Source organism: Petaurus breviceps, unplaced genomic scaffold (assembly GCF_028583685.1).
Source record: "Petaurus breviceps papuanus isolate PSGF00001 unplaced genomic scaffold, PetGlider_PUasm1.0 90823, whole genome shotgun sequence".
Taxonomy (NCBI): domain Eukaryota; kingdom Metazoa; phylum Chordata; class Mammalia; order Diprotodontia; family Petauridae; genus Petaurus; species Petaurus breviceps.
The window spans coordinates 16,985,960-17,006,942 of record NW_027187352.1 but is presented as its reverse complement, the minus strand read 5'-3'; the positions used below and the strand labels follow the sequence as shown (position 1 = coordinate 17,006,942).

General features: G+C 37.4%; 1 protein-coding gene across 22 annotated transcripts in view; it reads left to right on the top strand.

The window, feature by feature from the left end:
- The window catches only part of DLG2 (discs large MAGUK scaffold protein 2), a 2,470,643-nt gene that overhangs the window by 1,722,384 nt on the left and 727,276 nt on the right, over positions 1–20,983 (top strand). The gene's annotated exons all lie outside the window — the stretch shown is intronic.

The window sequence follows — 20,983 nt, the reverse complement described above, 5'->3', positions numbered from 1 at the left end:
CCTATTAGAAAATAACAATTATAATGTTTATGAAGAATGTGCCTCTACATCAACAATATTTCTTTTCCCCTAAATCTTCTGAATTATTCTGTTGCTCTGATGATAGTTGGTGTGAAGAACTATCCCAAGTCCTCTAATTTGAAAGAATTATTCTCTTTAAAGTCTGATTTGATCCAAAGACAGCTAGGTGGTAGAATGGATAGTATGCTAGGAATGGGATTGGAAACACCTGCTTCAGACTATGTGAACTCAGGCAATCTACTTCATTTCTTGGCCTCAATTTCTTCCTCTGTAAAGGGAGGATAATAATAGCCCTGATTTTTATAGGATTGTTGTAGGCATCAAATGAAATTTCTGTAAAGTTCTTTGCAAATTTAAAGTTTGATATAAATGTTAGCTCTTGTTCCCAATAAGGGCAGCTAGGTGGTGCAGTGGATAGAGTGCTGGGCCTGGAGTCAGGAAGACTCATCTTCCTGAATTCAAATATGGTCTCAGATACTTATTATCTGCTGTGTGATGACCCTGGTCAAGTCACTTAACCCTATTTGTCTGTTTCCTCATCTCTAAAATGAACTGAAGAAGGAACTGGCAAATGACTTAGTTATCCTTTTATTAAGGAGGTTTGTTCTATGAAGTTTGGATTCAGTTAAAGGGCCACACTTGAGTACTTAGAGGGCCACATGTGGCCTCAAGGCCGCAGTGTCTTTAACAATGAAACCCCAAATGGGGTCACTATGAGTCAGACACAAATTGAAAATTGACTTTGAAAGAAAAACAAATTTTTACTATTAAAGACTAGTTAATCTTTACATGAACTAGATGATTTTAAGGCCCCTTTGAGATCCAAAAATCTAAGTATTTGAAGCACTGTCATATGTAAGAGAGAATAAACTTTATTTTGTTATTGATCCAAAAACCAGAATTAGAAGCAATAATTGGAAGGATGTTAGAAGACAGATTTCATCTTAGCAACAACAAAAAAACAAAACAACAACCAAAAAAATCCCTCATAACTTTGCTAACTTATATTTACATAACACTTTAAGTTGAAAAAGTTTTTTTCAAACCTTATTGCAGTTGGTCTTCACAGGAACCTTGTGACATGTAGGTGGTATAAATATTATCAATTCCCCATTTTACAGATGAAAAAACTGAGGCTCAAATAGGTAAAATGATTTATCCAAGGTCATACAACTAAAATGAAATCTTTTTTTAAGTGCCCCACTCCGCCCAGAGAGTCCTTGTCCTCTAAAATATTCAAACTAAGACCAGATGACAGGACAGATTACGGAACTGGATGGAAATTTAGACTAACTTACCTCTAAGGTCCCTTCAAATGCCAAGATTCTGTGATAATACGGGACCAGACACCCAATGGCTGCTAAATGAATTTTAGATGAATTAAATCAACCCTGAAGCTACAATCCAGTCACTTTTTTCCTGTTTAATGCATTTTCATTGATTCCAGTCATCTCCCCTACTCTTTCCTTTTAGTACTTCAATCATTTTCCACCCTGTAATCCTATATCTTAGTAAGGAGACATAAAGGTGCAAAATAAAGTCCATTGGGGTAGGAATTTATTTCTTATATTAAGGTGACACCTGTTTCTTGAAAACCTCTACCCTCCAATCAACAAGCATTTAATAAGTGCCAACTCTGTGCTATTTACTGAAGATCCATAGACAAAAATGGGAAGACAACATGTGCCCAGATAAGCACATACAGAATCTATGCAAAATATGCAAGGTTATAGAGGAAGGGGCAGTAATAACTGAGGGGATCAGGAGAAGCTTCATTCAGAAGGTGCTATTTTAGCCGAGTGTTGACATCCTGTCCTCTGTGTTTCTCTTACTCCTCAAAAATAACAGCCAGCTCATGCTACTTCTTATATTGTTCTAATACTTCTAATATTGTCCATTCATCAGACACCAACTCTCCTAATTGCAAGTGGCAGAGAGAGAGATCAAAGACACAATAGCCAGATTGTGACTTGGAAGCAGGAAATTGCCTTTGAGAGGACTGTGTAAAATTGTTGTTGTTGCTGTTACCATTGTTTGCAACTCTTCGTGACCCTGTGGACCATTTCATGCCAATACTGTCCATGGGGTTTTCTTTGCAAAGATACGAGAATGGTTTGCCATTTCCTCATCCATTTCCTTTTACAGATGTGGAAAATGAGGAAAACAAGGTTAAGTGACTTGCCCAGGGTCACACAGCTAGTAAGTCTCTGAAGCCAGATATTTGCACGCAGTCTTCCTGACTCTAGGTCCAGCACTCTATCCATTGAGCTGCCTTCATGCTTCCATGCTGTGTAAAGCATGAGCACTCCAAAACACATTATTCTATCTCTCCCAATTAATCAAAAGGTCCATTTGAAAGATGTAGACTATTTGTTAGTTCTTTAAATTTAAAACACCTACAGACATCAAGCTATCCAAATTCTTAATGGGTTTAAAGAAGGAATAACACCTGGCAATAGACTGCCCTATTTGAAATTAATCTGTTGAAATGTGAAGCGAAAATTAGTCAGAATAGTGTTCTAAGTATTTTCTGATTCATGTCTCAAGCTTTGGATTTGAACATGCCCTTTACCCTGTTGTAATTTCAAAGAGCATTAGTGACTAATTGATGACAGCATCCTTTGTTGCCAAGACGACATGCTCACATGAATAGTAGATGATGCCCAGGTATTATATTAACTCAAAAATCTTCAGAGGCATGCAGAGATTTGGCCTTGTTTAAGAAAATATCTGGGGTGGGGGACAGGAACTGATTGCAAATGACCATCAAATGTTAAAAAAATAGTAACTGAAAGTTTAATGATTAGGATTCTTACCTCTTCCACTAACTAGCTGTGTGACCCTGAGCAAATCATAAAATTCAAAATTCAAATAGTATTTCAATGGACCTATGGTTCTCTAGTTTATCTCCCTTATTTTACAGGTTACAGTATTCAGAGTTCAGAGAGACCGTGAGGGCCATTGGAGACCTTAGGGCATTGAGCAATGGATTGACCTGCCTGAGATCATGACAGAACCTGGGCAAGGACTCACGTCACATGATTCCTAAAACAGAGTACATTCTACTCTTTATATATACTTCATCTGTCTTGTATCTCAATCAGTTTTGTCATCTGGAAGAGGAGGAGGGGACTAGCTGATCTCTAAGAGGGTTTCATATTCTCATTTATCCTGCCATTTCATGTCTTTAATTTCTCTTCCTCTCTGTGGCTTTGCTCTATTGATTCAATTGGTAGTTTCATCATCACCATGCTATTTATATGGCAATTTAATGTTTCACAAAGCATTTTATATCTGTTGTCATATTTGATCTTCACAACAACCCTGAGGTAGGTTCCATTATTCCTGTTTTACAGAGAAGGAAGCTAAAGTCAAGAGAGGTTAAGTGACTTGCCCTGGATCACACAGCTACTTAAAGGCAGGCTTTAAACTCAAGTCTCCCTCACTCCAAGTCTATCTCTCTATTTATTGGGTCACTTTTCATGATGGGATAGGCAAAGTGGCATTATGGGAAGACCATCAGATTTCTCATCAGAGGATCTCAGTTCCAATTGAGATGGGCAGCTAGATGGCACAGTGGATAAAGTGCTGGGCCTGGAGTTAGGAAGATCTGAGATTAAAATCAAACTCCAGACACTTGCCAACTATGGCACCCTGGGTAAGTTGCAATCTCTGTCTGCTTCAGTTTTCTCAACTATAAAAATGGGGGTACTAGACTCATGATAGTTATGAGGATAAAATGAAAAAAATATTAATAAAGTTCTTAACATGGTTCCTGGCACATAGTAGGTGCTCAATAAATGTTTGTCTCCTTCCTTTCTTCCAGTCTCAGAGCCTTCATTTATTACCTGTGAGGCCTTGGGCAAGTCACTTAATTTCCCTGGGTCTCAGCTTCTTTAAATATTATTTATCAAGTTTTATTTATTTTTTAAATGTGAATATTTAAAATAAGAAGGTTAGATTAGATTGACTCTTAGGTTCTTTCTAGCTCCAAATTTATGATCCTGTAGTTATTATAGATGCTACCAACATTGATCCAAATTCTAGTCCATCCACGTCTCAGTTACTTAGTTATCCTTTTATTAAGGAGGTTTGTTCTGTGAAATTTGGATTCAGTTTTAAAGGGCCACACTTGAGTACCTAGAGGGCCACATGTGGCCTCAAGGCCACAGGTTTCCAACCCCTCTTTAGTATATCATATTAATCATCAGTTTAACATTTTTAAAATTCATTATAGAAGTAGATCTTCTAATGAGAAGCCTCTCTCTGACCTTCACTAAACTGATCTTCATAAAACATAAATGCCATCCATCACCATACTCAAAGTCCTTTTAGCTCTTTTAGATGGATAGGAATTTGTGCTCAACTAGCCTAGTCTTCAAGAACCCAAGGATTCCTCCATGACATAGTAAGGAATGAGAGGATTTTATGGAATTAGCATCTTTATTTTAAAAGTAAACCAAGCACAGATATTTTTGAATTCTTGGAGTTTTACACCTAAGTATATGTTTAAAGGAATTTTGCCAAAATGAAATAGTGTTTTAAAACAGTTCACTGGGCATGTTTTTATTTATTATTTGTAATGGCTATAGCATGTTCTCTTGACTCTCAGGATGCATGATGGAAGAGGTGAAAAAAATATTTCTTGGAATTGGAGGCCCAGTAACAGTTTTATAATTGGCAGTAATTAGCACAGTAAAGATATATGCCAATTAATACGAATTTTAAAAGGACTTTAAACATGGCCAAGTGGGAAGTCATGATAACATAACAGTCTTGCACCCAGATCACCCATTAAAATTAATTGACTATTTGGGACTTCAGCATCCACTGCCTGAACCCAAGGACAACAATGCATAATTGATGATTCTATGGGCAAGACTTTCTGCACCATGCCTTGGAGTCCCTCTGCTTCCTTTCCTTAGGCATTTATGCCAACTGAAAAAAAAGTGAAGAAATTCCCTTAAGTGTATTGCATTCAACTATAATGTTAAGTAAGGTACCTTAAAGATGGGCCAATGTGTCAGTTCCAAGTTTAGCTTTTCGTGAGGAATGCATCTGGCACCTGGTAGAATGCATTTCATTCTACAAAATAAATAGACAGAATCTTAAGCAATGCTCTAGAAAGATGGTTGAAGTTCTCAAATTTATCTGGAGAGAAATGAGCTCTGAGGATATTGACATTAAAGGTCACTTCTTGAGAGTGGTCATACCAAATGAACAACAATTAGCAAATTCATAAAGGACATTTCTGTTTTAGCTTTCTGTTCTCATAGTTCATGATTTAAGGAAAGGCTTCCAAGTTGATTTTTATTATTACCATGCAAAAGTCTGCTTGCATTCACAAATATTGAATTTCATACCACAATTAAAGAGGATTAACAAACACAACTTCCTGTAAGAGAGGTCTTCTTCAAGTCAGAGGCCATACTTAGGCAGTTAGCTTTGAGAACAGAAAACCAAAGGTAAGCACAATGCATGGTTTGTCTTCATTTTTTATTTCTTTATCACTCTGGATTAGTAGAGGCAAAATGATCACTTGTAGAAGGATGGCTCATCCATCCTTCTATACGTTGGATTGGGTGGCCCTTCAGATTCTATTCAAACAATTCAGTTCATCCAGTCAAACACTTTACATTTCTATTACATGAAAGGTACTGTGATGGGCACTGGGACTTCAAATACACATATACATATAAATATGTGGCTATATATGTATTATATATATAAGTGTAAATATGCACACACCTACTTTCAAGGAGTTTATTAATCCAAAAGGAGACAGATACATGCACATGTATATACATGTATGTGTGCACATATACATATCTACACATACATATGCATAACTATTTTGTGTATATACACATGCATATGTATAAACTATCATACTGATTTATGTATGTTGAACGAAAACCCCAAGAGACAGAGTGTAGAGTAATTAATAATTAATTTATTTATTAGGCTAGCCAGTAATCAATGAATTGATGTCAGTGTCTTCTCTCAGTAACCAAAAACCAAAGACCCCAAGGAAGACCCTGAAATCCCTTTTGAAAAGGAACTCCCTTGACAGATTAAATTCAACCCTGATTGGTGAACATTTAATGACGCTGTGGGCTAAGAGTTTTCAACTCCTTCTGAGACTGTAACTTGATCATCAGACTCAGCAGCCTGAGAAGTGAAACCATTTCCCTTCTCTGGTTGGACCTCTCTGGCTGGTTTTTTCCTTCTTGAGCTGGGTCACCTTAAACTTTAATGGAGGGGAGCAGGACTAGGGTTCCTTTCCCTAGGGTGATGGCTCACCAATGGATTTTGTTTATACTCTAAACATAAATTAGGTCTCCTAGATGGGTGAGGTCCCACTCAAAATTGAGGAGCATGTTCCTTAAGGGTTAGAGGCAGTCTCATCAATCAGCCATGCCTGTAGAGACTAACTGACCTTAACAGGAGTTGGAAAAAGTTGGGAAAATGGTGGATCACAATTAATAGTTATTAATATAATAGTATAAAATTAATTCTCTCATATGGTAATTTATGGTTAGTGCAAAGGAGAATTCCAAAGTACTATGTATAAGGCATTTGAAGAGGGGCTGTGGGTGCAATCAAAGAAGTCTTCAGGAAGGAGATGGTCAACTGAGTTGGGCCTTGATAGAAGGGAATTACTTCAGTAGACAGAAAGAGAAAGGGATGAATTTACTTCTGGGATGGGAGACATCTTTAGCAAAGACAAAGAGGTGGGAGAGAAAAGATGACAATAGAATACAGAGAATCATTCACTTTGACTGGAGTGTAGAGTACATGAAAGAATCTGTATGAGCTACATTGCTAGCACAGGGCCTCCCTAGTATTTGGTCAATGCTTGTTGCCTTGCCTAAAGCCAGATTGCAAAGGGCCTTGCCAGGGTCAAGATTTTACATCTTATTTCATAGGCAATGGGGGCATCACTGGAAGTGTGTAAGTAAAAAAGTTATATTTTCAGATTAGAAAAATTATTTGGAGAGCTGTATAAAGGATGGACTGGTATGGAGAGAGGCAAGAGATAGAACTAACTTAGGAGAGTATTACAGTAAACTAAATGGAAAGAGATGAGGGGCTCACTATTGAGAAAATAGTAAGTGAAGACTACAGTTTCTAGAAATTTGAAAGTAAAGTAGAAAATAGAAATAGCATTCAATTCATTCTGTTTTAATTAAATTCGATTTAACAAGCATCTACTAAGTGTCTACTATGTACAAAGCACTGTGCTAAGTTCTGAAGATTATGGGGGGGGATACATTTCTTGCCCTCAAAGAGCTTACATTCTATTCTGTAGATACAACATGTACACTGATAAATAAATACAAGATAATTTAAAAGACAAGATAAAATAATTTAAGGAGAGAGAAATGACAAACATAGCAAGGGGACTGATGGATTAAGGAAGACTTCTTTACAAGAGGCATCTCCTAAACTGAGACCTGAAGAAGAGTAAGGATTCTAAGAAATAAATGTTAGAAGGTATTTATGCATGCTATCTCATTTGACCCTCACAACAATCCTGCAACGTACATGCAATCATTATCCGCGTTTACAAATGAGGAAACTCAGGGTGAGAGAGATTAAATGACTCACCTAGGATCACGAAACTGGTAAATATCTGAAGCAAGACTTGAATTTGGATCTTTCTGATCCCAGGTCCATTATTTTCTTCTCTGTCCCAAATGGAAAGGTGGTGATTTTTGCCATATGAGGCATATGTTTATCAATGGTATAATTCTATTATTATTTTACAGTCTTATAACATTAGCAGGAATGTGGTCTCAAGCTATGAAACATGCATCGGTAACATTCTAAAGTAGTTGTTCAACAAATAGCATAGGCAAAAACTATCAGCTTTGCTAGCAAACATTTTTGGGAACTCACATATTACCCTCAGTTGCTAATAGACTGGGGGTGGGGAGACAGGAATGAACATGGTGCCTAGATTAAAATTTTTAACTGTTGTCCACGAATAATAGTGGGGGAAATAATTTTTAAATCTATTTTCAAAGCTCTACATACCACAATGCCTTGGGCAGGAACTGAAAAGCTTTAGTTCAGAACAAATCCTACCATTACTCTATTATGTCTCTATGATAAATTGATGACTGGAAGTCAGGGGGTTTCTACCTGATAGATTGCATGTTTTGGTAGATTACCAAGCATTACCTGTTAGATCTGGAGATTGTTGTTACCATGATTTGGGGGGTGGGGGGAGATAGATGAGGGGTGGGTAATTCCCAGTGGATCGAGGAAGGTAGTATTGGCAGTAATATACCTTCCCCAGTCTAATCAGGCACCTTCACAACTACTTTCTCTTAAACTACCTTTCCCTTTAATCTCAAGATTCTGGGGAAATAAAGTTTCTTTATAAAATTTGTATAGATTCTTGCTTTAGTATGAGACTGAGTAACTTATTCTACAGCCCAGAACCATAAAACCCTGCAGTGGGACTTCTAGTTCACAGTTAGAATTGGTTCAGGTACCAAAGTAGTGATATGGACCCACTGAAACTGAATGACAGAAAACAGGCAAAGATCAGAGTCAAGGAAATTACACAGATTATCAGTACAGTGAAATAGAAACTACTTAAAGTCAACAGATTTAAGTTCTAGGTGGTACAGTGGATGGATTGCCTGACTTAGAGTCAAGAAGATATGATTTCAAAATGTATCTCAGACAGTTATGAGCTATTTGACCCTATACGATATCCAAATGACTTAATCTTTCTCAGCCCCATTTTCATCTATTAAAGAGGGATAATAATAGTTCCTGCCTCACAGGATTATTGTGAGGACTAAATGAAATAAACATACAATCTTTGTTACTTTTTTTTTAGTTGTCTGACTTTTTATTACCCATTTAGGGTTTTTATTGGCAAAGATACTGGAATTGTTTGCCATTTCCTTTTCCAGCTCATTGTATAGATGAGGAAACTGAGGCAAACAACTAGTCTGAGGGTTAGATTTGAATTCAGGTCTTTCTCATTTGTGGTGCAGGCTCTCTATCCACTGCACCACATAGGTGATATAATATGAGCATAGATTTAGAGCTGGAAGGAACTTAAAAGTCATCTTATCCAATTCCCTTGATGAGAGAGGAGGCAATTAAGGAACATAGAGGTTAAATAACTTTCCTAAGGACAGCTAGGTGGAGCAGTGGATAGACTGCTGGGCCTGGAGGCTGATCTTCCTGAGTTCAAATCCAACCTCAGCTAGCTATGTGACCCTGGGCAAGTTATTTATCCCTGTTTGAAATTATTTGTTGGTGTATATCATTTGCATGAATGGAGCATATTATAATGAAGATATCACCTGTCATAGTAGCAATGCGATCTACCAGAATCTTCCATCATGAGGAAGGAAGGAAAGAAGCATGTATTTTTTAAATACCATTTCTTTTTGGTCTTTAGATTCCTAGTTCTTCTAATAGTAGCTGGCACTTAATAAGTGCATCGTCAATTCTTGTCAAAGAACATACTCTTTGCAAAGTTAAGAAGTAGCTACTTTGGGCATGTTTCATTAACAAGCAAATAGTTAAAAACAAATAATGAAAGTTGCATGGATGGGGTATTTTCTATATCCAACCTATAGATCTAGGAGCCCTGTTTGTATTGAGCAGACTTAATCTTAAGTCAGACCAAACACAATATGAGTAGACTTCTTACTATACATCACTCAGTCAATTCATCCGAAAGCAAATCTTAAACTTGTGCTATATGTTAGATTCTAGGCTACGATGCGAATACAAAATTGGAATAATCCCTGTTGTTATGGTGCACTGAAGAAGGCAATATAGACACACTTTTCTCTCTCTCTCCTTCCCTCTCTGTCTCTGTGTCTCCCTGTCTCCTCATCTCTCCCATTATCTCTTCCTCTTTCCTCTCTCTCCCTCTCTGTCTCTTCTCTCTCTCTTTTTTCCCTCCTCCCTCTTTTTCCCTCTCTTCTCCATCTCTTTCTCTCTCTACCTCTCTCCATTCATTTTTATTTCTTTCTCCCTCTCTCCCTTTCTCTTTTTTTCCCTTCCTCTCCTCTCTTCTCCTCTTCTCCTCTCTCTCTCTCTCTCTCTCTCTCTCTCTCTCTCTCTCTCTCTCTCTAGTTCCCTCCCTATAAATATGCCTATAGATATGTATGTTAAATTTGTTTTTAAAATGTAATTTTTGGAGGACGCATTAGTCAAAGAGTGTGTATAGTGGCAGAAACTCCCATTTTACTAATCCTATTCTACAGGAAATTTTCTGTAAGCCTGCTACAACTCAGAACTAACACAACAAGAATTCTTTAATAAGGGGGCAATAAGTTAATACAGAGTCATAGATTTGGAACCAGAAGGTAATTTAGAATTCATAGAGTTCAACCACCTCATTTTATAGGAGAGGAAACTGAGGTCTAGAGGGGTTAAATAACATGTCCAGGGTCATAGAGCTAGCAAACATCTGAAATGGAATTTGAACTCAGGTCTCTTCCTGATTCCAAGTCAGGAAGCTCTCACTGTACTAGGCTATGCTGCTACTTTTAAAATATGAAAAAAACATGTGAAATAATCTATGAACAAGTAACATGTTTAGCATGTATGATACATATGGGACATATGTATCATAAACACAAGGCATTGACATCTCATGGAACTAGGACTTAATTTTCATCCTAAATCCATTTAGGCTTATTTTAGAGATTTGGGTTAAGTAAGAGGACTCACAACTTGAAGAAATGAGAGACCAGAGACAGAGGAGAGGAGAGGGGAGAGGAGAGTTTGGAAAAAAAATTAAACAAGATTTAGAAACAGGAACATAGGGCCCTAGGAATAATCTAGGAAAGCACTGAATTTCATGGTAATTGGCAGTTTTCAAATAGTCTGTTGTGATATTATACTTGTTGTTATTCGATCATTTTATTCAAGTAAGGCCTGACCCTTTATGACCCCATTTGGGAATTTCTTGGCAAAGATACGGCAGTAATTTGCCATTTCCTTCTCCAATCCACTTTACAGATGAAAAAACTCAGGTAAATATGGTTAAGTGATTTGCTCAGGGCCACTCAGCTAATAAGTGTCTAAAACCAGGTTTGAACTCAGGAAGAGGAGGCTTCTTCCTGATTCCAGGCCTGGTACTTTATCTGCTTCACCACCTAACTGCCCACATGATATTATAGACCAAGATCAAATAAAAATTAAGATAATATAAATCAAATAACAATAATGGTGGACTATTAAAATAATATTTTATATCTATTAATATGTATACATATATTATATATAATATATACAAATTTATATATTTACATTTGTATATTATATATACAAATATATATATTTGCATATAAAATTTGATTTTTGTAACAACCATGTGCAGTAGGTTATCCAGTGACATTTGCCCCATTTTACAGGTAAGAAAACTGAAGCTGACAGGTATGTAATGACTTCATAAGGTCACATACCAAGTGAATGGCAGAGGCTGGAGGGTCTGCCACCCAGGTCTTTTATACCCCAAATCTGGTCTTCTTTCCCTTGTACCAAAGTTGCATTTTAAGGAGTCACACAGTTCCTAACTCCATTCATCTTCCAGAATGTTTTCATTCTGATCCATACAGATTTTCTTTCATCATAAGAGAGACTTGAATCATGGCATGTGGCATCAATCTCAAAGAGAGTCTATCATGTGGGATTTGTGGAAGAAATTTCACTTTTATTCACCTGTGTGAAAACCCAGGATTGAAGCCGAGTCTGCTTTGCATGCTTTGTCAGATTTGATGTGTGATATTGAACAGGTCTTCATAAAGTTTAAAGGGTTGAATATAAAAGACCTTTAATCTCAGAAAAATGGATTGTATGACAATATAAAGGCACCCTAGTTCAATCGTTCTGTAATTGAAGGTATTACTGCTTGGCACACATAATAACTCTAAGAGTTTTCATATAATGGGAGCTTCAAAGGGCATCCCTTTCACTCAGTAGCCTTAAACATCATCTGTGCCATGCCTGACATTATACTGTGTAACAAATGTTGAAAGACTATTGGTTACCTATAGAATAAATGTCAGGCATAGTAAGGTATGGCCTTGCTATTTCCCAGTGAACATGCTCCCCTTGGGGAGAAAAAAAAAGCTATAACTGCTTCAATTACATAACTTTCCCTGGTATTTAGGACCCAAGCTATAACCTGATTTTCCTATTATGTCCTTCAAAAGGTCTCATAAGAGTGACCAAGTAAGGCAGACATCTGCTAAGAATGCTTGTTTGAAATCTTTTGCAAATTACAGTATGCTTCTAAATGAATTTATGGACATGAGGCTAACTCTCTGGGTTCTCAGCAGCTAATCATTTTAGTCAATGCTAAATTTCCCTCTCAAGTTTTTGTTTAAAGCATTATGTCAGCTAGGTAGAAGGGTACAATGAGGGCAAAGATGAGAGACTCATGCCTCAGGTTAAATGGTTTCCCAAGGCTTAGTTAAATGGCAGTGGCTAGAGAGGTGAATATCATCAAGAAGAATGAGAGCTTGCTCCTCAGTCACAATCATTGCATTCTAATAGAGAATTATAAATCACATTGAATTTGTAATGTCTGATCATGACTAGAGAACAGATCTGCTGAACCCTGGAGCTGATAATCTAATACTTATATTCACCATGTCCAAAAAAAAATTGAACCACTGGCTCATTCCTTCAAGGTCTTGACCTCTTATTCATCTCTTTATGGGCCTAGGAGTCATAATATGTCATTTGAAGGATCCATCTGTCCTTCATTTTTACCATATGACCCACCTGACAACTACAGGTTCAATAATTGGTCACCCCTAAACACCTGTAGAACCACTTGTTGGTCATGAAGTCCTGTGATCCTGATGGAGCACTGTATATATTTCTTTTCACTTTTTCCTGGGTGACTGTGAGCAGAACTTTGCTTTTTGTTTTATCAACAACCCATATTTTGATCCATAGTTCATTGGATCTTGGATTTGGAAGAGACCTAGGAGTCCCTCTACTTGGATAAACTTGAGTTCTTTTTGCAATATCCCTAACAAATAAGTATCTCATGTCTATTTGAAAATTGATCTGTGAAGGGAACTCACTACCTCATCACAGGAGCAATTGTGAGCGATGCTGTGAGATTAAACATGTCGGCCTTGCTGTTCATTCCTTGGACAAAAATGACTGAAATATAATACAGGTGGCTTTGTTTATTCCTGTCCAGTCTCCATCCATGCTATTGTGCTTCTTTGAAGCTGGTAACTAAAATATCTTTATTCATTATCTCCACAGTCTCTAACGTATCCACACAATCTGTGACTTGTGGTTCATTTCATTTCTACTTGGTTTTAAGAAAATTTACATCAAAACTGATCTCCCCTTTGTGGCTGCCATATCAAGACTTTGCACAGCAATGCCGTCACTTAAAACCAGTTCATATTCAAGTCAAGACATCATCCTCATGATGTCATTGGTCCTCTTTGAGAATAAAGGTTCAACTACAAGAGTCTTTATTTAGAACTCTGGGATGGGACTTATGAGTCCAATATAATCATCTGAGAAAAAAAATACAGTGTGCAAAGCCATCAATCATTTGTCCAGGCCAGGGTGGCAGAACACCATTTCTGTGGTAGCTGTTAATAACTTGGGGGATATTGTATGCTCACATCCAATGCCTTTTGTGGCTCTTGGTTTTATACAGCTCTAAACATAGTTTGATTTTAGTTCTTTATATGGTATTTATTTTCTTATTGATATCGACATGCGTTTAATTGATGGGACAATGTGAATTGTTCCTATTGAATCAAATGCTTTTTGTTTGCCCACAAACGTTCAGCATGCAGAAACCCAGTGCCTTTTTTTACATACTGCTCTAAATTATTAGAATGCTCTTATGTGATCGATGGTTAAAAAGCTGACTTGTAAATGAGGATCCAAAATTTTCCAACTCACACAATTGATTAATTTCCCAGCCTTCTTCTTTCATCCACCCAATCTCCATAAAATAAGGACAGATTAAAAGAGGTTAAAAGAACATGCATTATTATTCACTTCTCATAAAATTATATATTGAGAGCTAGAAGGGACCTCATTTTACAGAATGCCCTCATTTTATAGCTGAATGACCTGACCAAGGTCACACAAGTATTAGGTGCAGAGCCTGCTTTTGAACCCAGGTCTTTTAATTCCAAAACAACACACTCTCTTTCCAAAATAAATAACTATCACAAGGCTAAGTTTTTAATCTTTTAAAAATAATTTGAGTTATTTATGAGACCAGGTACATGAATCTGGCAGTGTCTAAGAAGTCATTCTCAAAAGGGCAGTGGTAATAAGGCCACTTTCTCCCAGCAGCTGGAATTAACCTGTAAAAATCACATAGACATGAGCATAGTTCAGTGATCATTTGAGACAAGCCCCTGTGGCTTAGGCTACATCAGGATGAAGACAGGAGGGGGGAAAAGCCTTTTCCAAGGCAATAAAACAGGACATTAACCAGTACGATCTCACCTTGTCAGGCCCCATCTTAATGTTCCATGTACTGTAAGCAGTGATTTGAATAGTCCACTCCCTATTGTGAGGATAAAAGTTAGTGTGGTGGATGCTCACCCAAAGGAGTGGTTGGGGGGTGGAGGAAGCAAAGGATCTGCAAAAGGAAAGATTATCCTTTAAAAGTGTCATTTAAAAAAAAATTTAGCCTTCTTCACTTAAGACTATGCTGAGCAGCCTTGAGCTCCAAGGTTATTTGTTATTTTTTTTTAAACTCTTCTAGTTCATTGGTGCATGAGACTAGACACACATACACACACAGTGTTACATTTTAATTTTTAAAGAACTGAGTCACCTGAGTAACTTTTGAGCTGCTTCAAAGAGCTTCCCTTCTCTGGAAGCTTCAAGCAGAACCTTAATGACCGATTGCCAAATATATTTAAATGAGGATTCTATTCAGGTATGTCTTGAATTAGATGGCAGCTAAGGTCCATTCAATCTCTGGAATTCCATGACTGTCTAACTCATCTTTTTTTTTACTTAATATGCATTTTTATAGTGATGTACAAGGTTATAGAGCCAACATAATATAGTGGATAGACCCAGGAAGACCTGTCCAACATCTCTGCCACTGGCACGTGATCCATAACACTCTGGAGTGTCTAAGAACCAGATTAAAATGTAACTTGGAAATAGTTAACAAAATAAATGTAAATACAATCAAACATCAATAATATTACATTTTAAAGCTTAGTGAGTCTGTGGGCCCCAGGAATCCTCATGTACAGATGAATGGTCTGTTTCTGTTTGACTTTGACACCTCTGCCCTGGGCAGTGCTCTAGAACTCCAAATTGTAGAGAATGGGGCTACACTTAGAGAGGGAGTTTCTTCAATGGAAGTTCCTTGTTTTGATGAAATTTGAGGTCCAAGCCAAATCTAGACTTTCAAGGCACTGTGCTAGATGTTGTGCTAGAAAGCAGATATAAAACAAAACATATACTGCATTCCCAAATCACATTCAGTATACATTAACTATTGATTATCACATTTGTCCTGAACTTGAACTTATTTGTACATAATTGTTGGTAGGTTGTCACCCCCATTAGACTGCACACTCCTGAAAAGCAGACCTTTTGCCTTTACACCTCCAGATCTTGGACAATTTGTTGTTGTTCAGTCATTTCAATTGTGTCCAACTCTTCATGACCCCATTTGGGGTTTTCTGGGCAAAGATACTAGAAATGGTTTGCCGTTTCCTCCTACAGCTCATTTTACAAATGAGGGAACTAAGGCAAACAGGGTTAAGTGACTTATCCAGGGTCACACAGCTAGTAAGTATCTGAGGCCTGATTTGAACTCAGGAAGATGAGCCTTCCTGACTCCAGGCCTACCACTCTATCCACTGCACCACCTAACTACCCCCAAAAGGCACTTAATGAATGTTTATTGGCTAACTGACTAAGTAAGAATGTGAGATGGTAACAGGGCGGCAGTCTCAAGGGATCTTCCATAACAAACCAAATCCTTCTAGTCATGTAGCTTACTGAGTCATGGAGATTATAAGATCACTCTGTATTTGCTATTTATTGATTTTGCTCAGTACACAGAAATACAACTTTAGAGATTTTCTTTATATGAGATTTTTAACTCACATCAAAACCATAAGATTCAATTACAAATATAAATCTAGAGATATATATGACATTTGTATTGTCATCAAGCAAGCTGTTAAATATGTCTATAAGTTTGTTGACGGTGTGAGCCAATCTAATAAAAGATATTCTATGAAAGTTCCAAATGAAAAATTTCCAATTGTCATTGAAATTTTACAAATGTTCATATTTGAAAATACTATCATACTATTTGCAGGAGTCCTGGAAAGCCTCCTCAGTGGCATAAATTGAGCTAACCATCTACATTACAAAAACAAAGTGGATGAAAAACATATGGGAGTCCCACACTAATTTGGGGTTTTTCTGAATTTGCTTTCCATTTAAAGTTAACCTGTTTATCCTAAAGAGGAGTGAGTTTTTTTTTAGACATTCATTTATATACTCTATATGTTCTAGGGGTTCTGAGAGATTTGGAATACTTTATATGATTCAGGGAAACAGAGGACTTTTTACCCTATCTAGAATTAAATACAGTCTGTACATATAGGTCCAAAGCAGGATAGAAGAGGAGATCTAAGAGGAGAGGAAGAGGGCTAGCAATGGACCCTATTCTGATTTGTTTTAGCACTCAATGATCCAATCATCCCAGAACAGAGGGAAACTTCAGTGGGAGAAACGTAAAAACACCCTCCTGCTGCCAGTGGATCAGTGTTGTAGCATAAGCACCAAGATAAAACGGTTTGCTTTCTCATATAAAAGATATGGGTGTGGTTTTCAGTTGACTCCAGGCCCCTAATCCCTATAGGGAGAGCCCCACATGCTCTGGGAGTTCTGTAGAGACCAGACTTTCTTTCCCCTTTTCTTTATTGTCTTTGAGTTAGGAAAGTTTTTTGCAAGCAGCAAAACAGACATTAAAACTTTGTAAAATTTGTAAAAAAAAATGAGTGTATTTGTTAAATTTGTATCAGCATATAAGTAAGAGTGAGTATAAACCTCAAGCCCAGAACTATAGTAGACCTATCTCCTTGTGGGAAGAAATCCTCATTTGTCTATTGTTTATGACCTATGCCAAAACAAACTTTGTCAAAAGAACTAAAGTAATTTATTCCCTACTATACTGAAAGCTCAGAGAGGCAGGGAACCTCCCTTATCTAATGTTTATATCTCCCCCAGCACCTAGCATGTTAATCTAAACAAGAGGTCTTTGAAAGATATATGATGCCATAGTTACAGAGGATGTATGATGGAGTTTAAACCCAGGTCTCTGACTCCAAGTCTAGAATACTGCCCACTACTCTACTCTGTTTTCCCTCTGCACACAGTAAGGTGTGAATATTTGTGGAATGCCTGAACATCTTGGTGAATGGGGAATTAGAATGCTGAGTTAAGTATTGATTTTAACGGTTATTTGTTTCAATCTTGAAGTATCTAATTGGTAAGAGAGCTCCCTTCATCAACCAAGAACTTGGGCCTTCTTCAGCTTAATAGATGATCTTCTAGCCTAGTTGCCATTGAAAAACCACTCCCCGGGGGCAGCTTCGTGGCACAGTGAATAGAGCACCTGCCCTGGAGTCAGGAGGAGCTGAGTTCAAATCCGACCTCAGACACTTAACACTTAATAGCTGTGTGACCTTGGGGGAGTCACTTAACTCCAGTTGCCCTGCCTTCCCCCCTCCAAAAAAAAAAAAAAGAAATAAAAACCAGTCCTTTGAGGTTGACTTAGCCAGAGTAGTCCTTGGATAACAGAATTATTTCATCACAGGCCTTTGCAATTTGTTGGATCTGCCACAGTATAGTGTTCATAGGCATAGTCAATTCAGCTTTCTCATCCGAGCTTGACTTGAAGGCAGGAAGACCTACAAATCCCACTTCAGGCACTTATTAGCTGTATGACCCTTCAAGTCACTTGACCTTAGTGTGCCAGGCAATTCTCTAAGGCTGTAACCAACCTGCATTGGTAGGCAGAATTTCCTCACAAGGGAGTTCCTTGCACGTGTAAAATCCAAGGTCTAGACTATTAGAGAATCTCAAGGTCACCTCCTTAACATAAAGAAGTATTGGAAAAGGCCTTTAATAAGTGTTAATACCGATTAATTTATTTATTTTCCTGGTTTATTTATATAGCACATTTCCTCCTTGAACTATTACACAAAATATCCACAGTATCAGCATTAAAAAAAAGTTTTTCACTCCTAGGCAGTTAAATAGCTGATTTGTGGAGGAGCAGGAAGAGGAGAGCTAAAAATGGTCTAGTAGAAAGAGCAGTGATGGAAAATCAGGGGATCTGGGTTCTAGTCCTGTGACCTTAAGAGTCACTTAACCTCTATGGGCTTCAGTTTCTTCACTAACATGGTGGTGGGGATGGAGGGAGAGTTGACCTCTGTCAGGGACTCTTAACCTGGAGTCCACACATGTCCTAGAAGTCTGTGAATAGCTTTCAAGGGTTCATGAACTTGGATGGAGGGGAGGAAAAATTAATCTTTATTTTCATTAACTTCTAACTGAAATTTAACATTTCCTTCAATTATTTAAAAACATTATTCTCAGAAGACTCCACCGAACTGCCAAAGGGGTACATGATACAATAAATGTTAGGGACCACTGGTCTTCATGATCACTGAGCTCCTTTCCAACTCAAAGTAGTCAAAGAGAAGTGGCAGAAAGGAATATAAGATTGAGGATCTCAATGGAGAGTTTAGCTTTAGAAAAGAGAGGCAGACAACTTTCTCCAGGAAAAGAGGCAAAAGGGGGGTGGAGGGGAATAGTAGATATGACAAAGCTTGATGAATAAACTTACAGTAAAAGTCCTGTTTTTTTCTCTCAATAAAATACAACGTTTGCCAAAAGTGTAGTAAAAATAGCAATAGATTTGGAGTCTGCAATCCTGGGTTTGAATCCTGCCTTTGTTGCAATGTGATTTGGATATAGGGAGATGAATCCTTTGGGGCTGTCTTCTATAGTAGTCATATAATTGTCAGTCTAAATCCATGGAGGAAGCACCCAAACTCATAAAACCGTGGGGTCAATAAAGTACTGAGTTATAAGCCTCAGAAATATAGCACTGAAAAAGAAAGACATCTAAATAAGAAAAGAACCTTTTATTTATGCTTTCCATCTAAAATGGTCCCCAGTGTTCTCTGGCTATCATTAAATATAAACTAAGGCTTCATTCCTTAGTCATTCTCCTCATTTACTAAAAAGAGAAACATTGGTTTTGTCTGGTTTTTGTTTTTTTGTTTGTTTGTTTTTTTTACTTCTAAGGCTCATACTACAGACAAAACGGGCTTTATTTCTCTGGGTCTTGGTTTCCTCATGTGTAAAATCTTGGCGTTAGACTAGATGACTTCTGAGGACCCTTTTAGACCACGAGCGAGGTGGCACCATCATGCACAGAGTGCTGAGCCCGGAATAAAGGAGAGTTCAAATCCAGGCTCAGACAATTCCTAGCTGTATGACCCCTGGAGTAATTTCACTTCTGTTTGCCTCAGTTTACACCTCTGTAAAATGGGAGTTAATAATAGAATCAATAGAATCAAATGAGATAATATTTGTAAAATCCTTTAGCAGAGTGCCTGGCACATAGTAAGCACTATGTGAATGATGGCTATTATTATAAACATAAAACAGTCTTGTAAAATGAAGGTTAAAGGAGGCCAGTGAGGAAGGGTTTGTGGAGGGTAGAGCTTTAGAGGCACAGCTGGAGGATATACTCTAGAGAAGGAACCCATTATTCCTAAGAAAGATCCTGACAGCCTGTTTTGTCTGTAGGATGAGCCTTAGAAGTAAAAAACAAAACAATATTCCTCTTTTTAAAAAATGAGGAGAATGACTAAGGAATGAAGCCTTAGTTTATATTTAACGATAGCCAGAGAACACTGAGGACCATTTTAGATGGAAAGCATAAATAAAAGATTTTTTTCTTGTTTAGATGTCTTTCTTTTTCAGCACTATATTTCTGAGGCTTATAACTCAGTATTTTATTGACCCATGATTTTATGAGTTTGGATGCCCCCTCAATGAATTCAGACTGACAATCATATGATTACTATAGAAGACAGCCCCAAAGGATTCATCTCCCTGTAGCCAAATTGTTAATGAGCCTGTCCTTGGATAAAAGACATATAGAAACCTCTTCTGATATCATTCTTGAAATGTTTCCAGAATAGTTGGATTGACCAGAAATGGTACTCTATTCTTCACTCTTCAGAACTCATAATCACTTCCAGGGTTTAATTTCTAAAACTAAGAAATGTTCAGTAATGATATAGTTACACATACCAATTGGACCATACCACTAGTAGGCACACACACGTATGTATATACATATGTGTTGTACATATACATGTATGTATTTTTTGTTCATAAATTATTTTTCCCTTAGAGAGGAAAAGTAATGGACTATATGGGTACCTGCAAAGATTGGATTGCATATCAGGATGGTGCTTCTGTCTGTCTATCTATCTGTGTTTTGGATGCAGTTTAAATGTGTGAGGTGCCATATAGATCACTTTCTACAGGAGAGCAAGCACCTTGGACACTATTCTAATGAAATTCTGCCAAACCAAGATAATGAATTGTTAAGATAACCACTTGGATAGAGCACCGGCCCTGGAGTGAGGAGGACCTGAGTTCAAATATGGCCTCAGACACACCACCAAAAAAAAAAAAACTAGTTGTGTGACCTTGGGCAAGTCATTTAACCCTAATTGCCTTCCAAAAAGCAAAAAGAAAAAAAGATAACCACTTTGGAACTCTCCCAAAGAATCATACAAAATCCAATTGGTCCAACAAAGTCATAAAGCATGAGAAAGGGTCAGTCTTAAGATATAATCATATCTTATGTATATGTGTTCCATTCATTGAGTTTTAGAATATT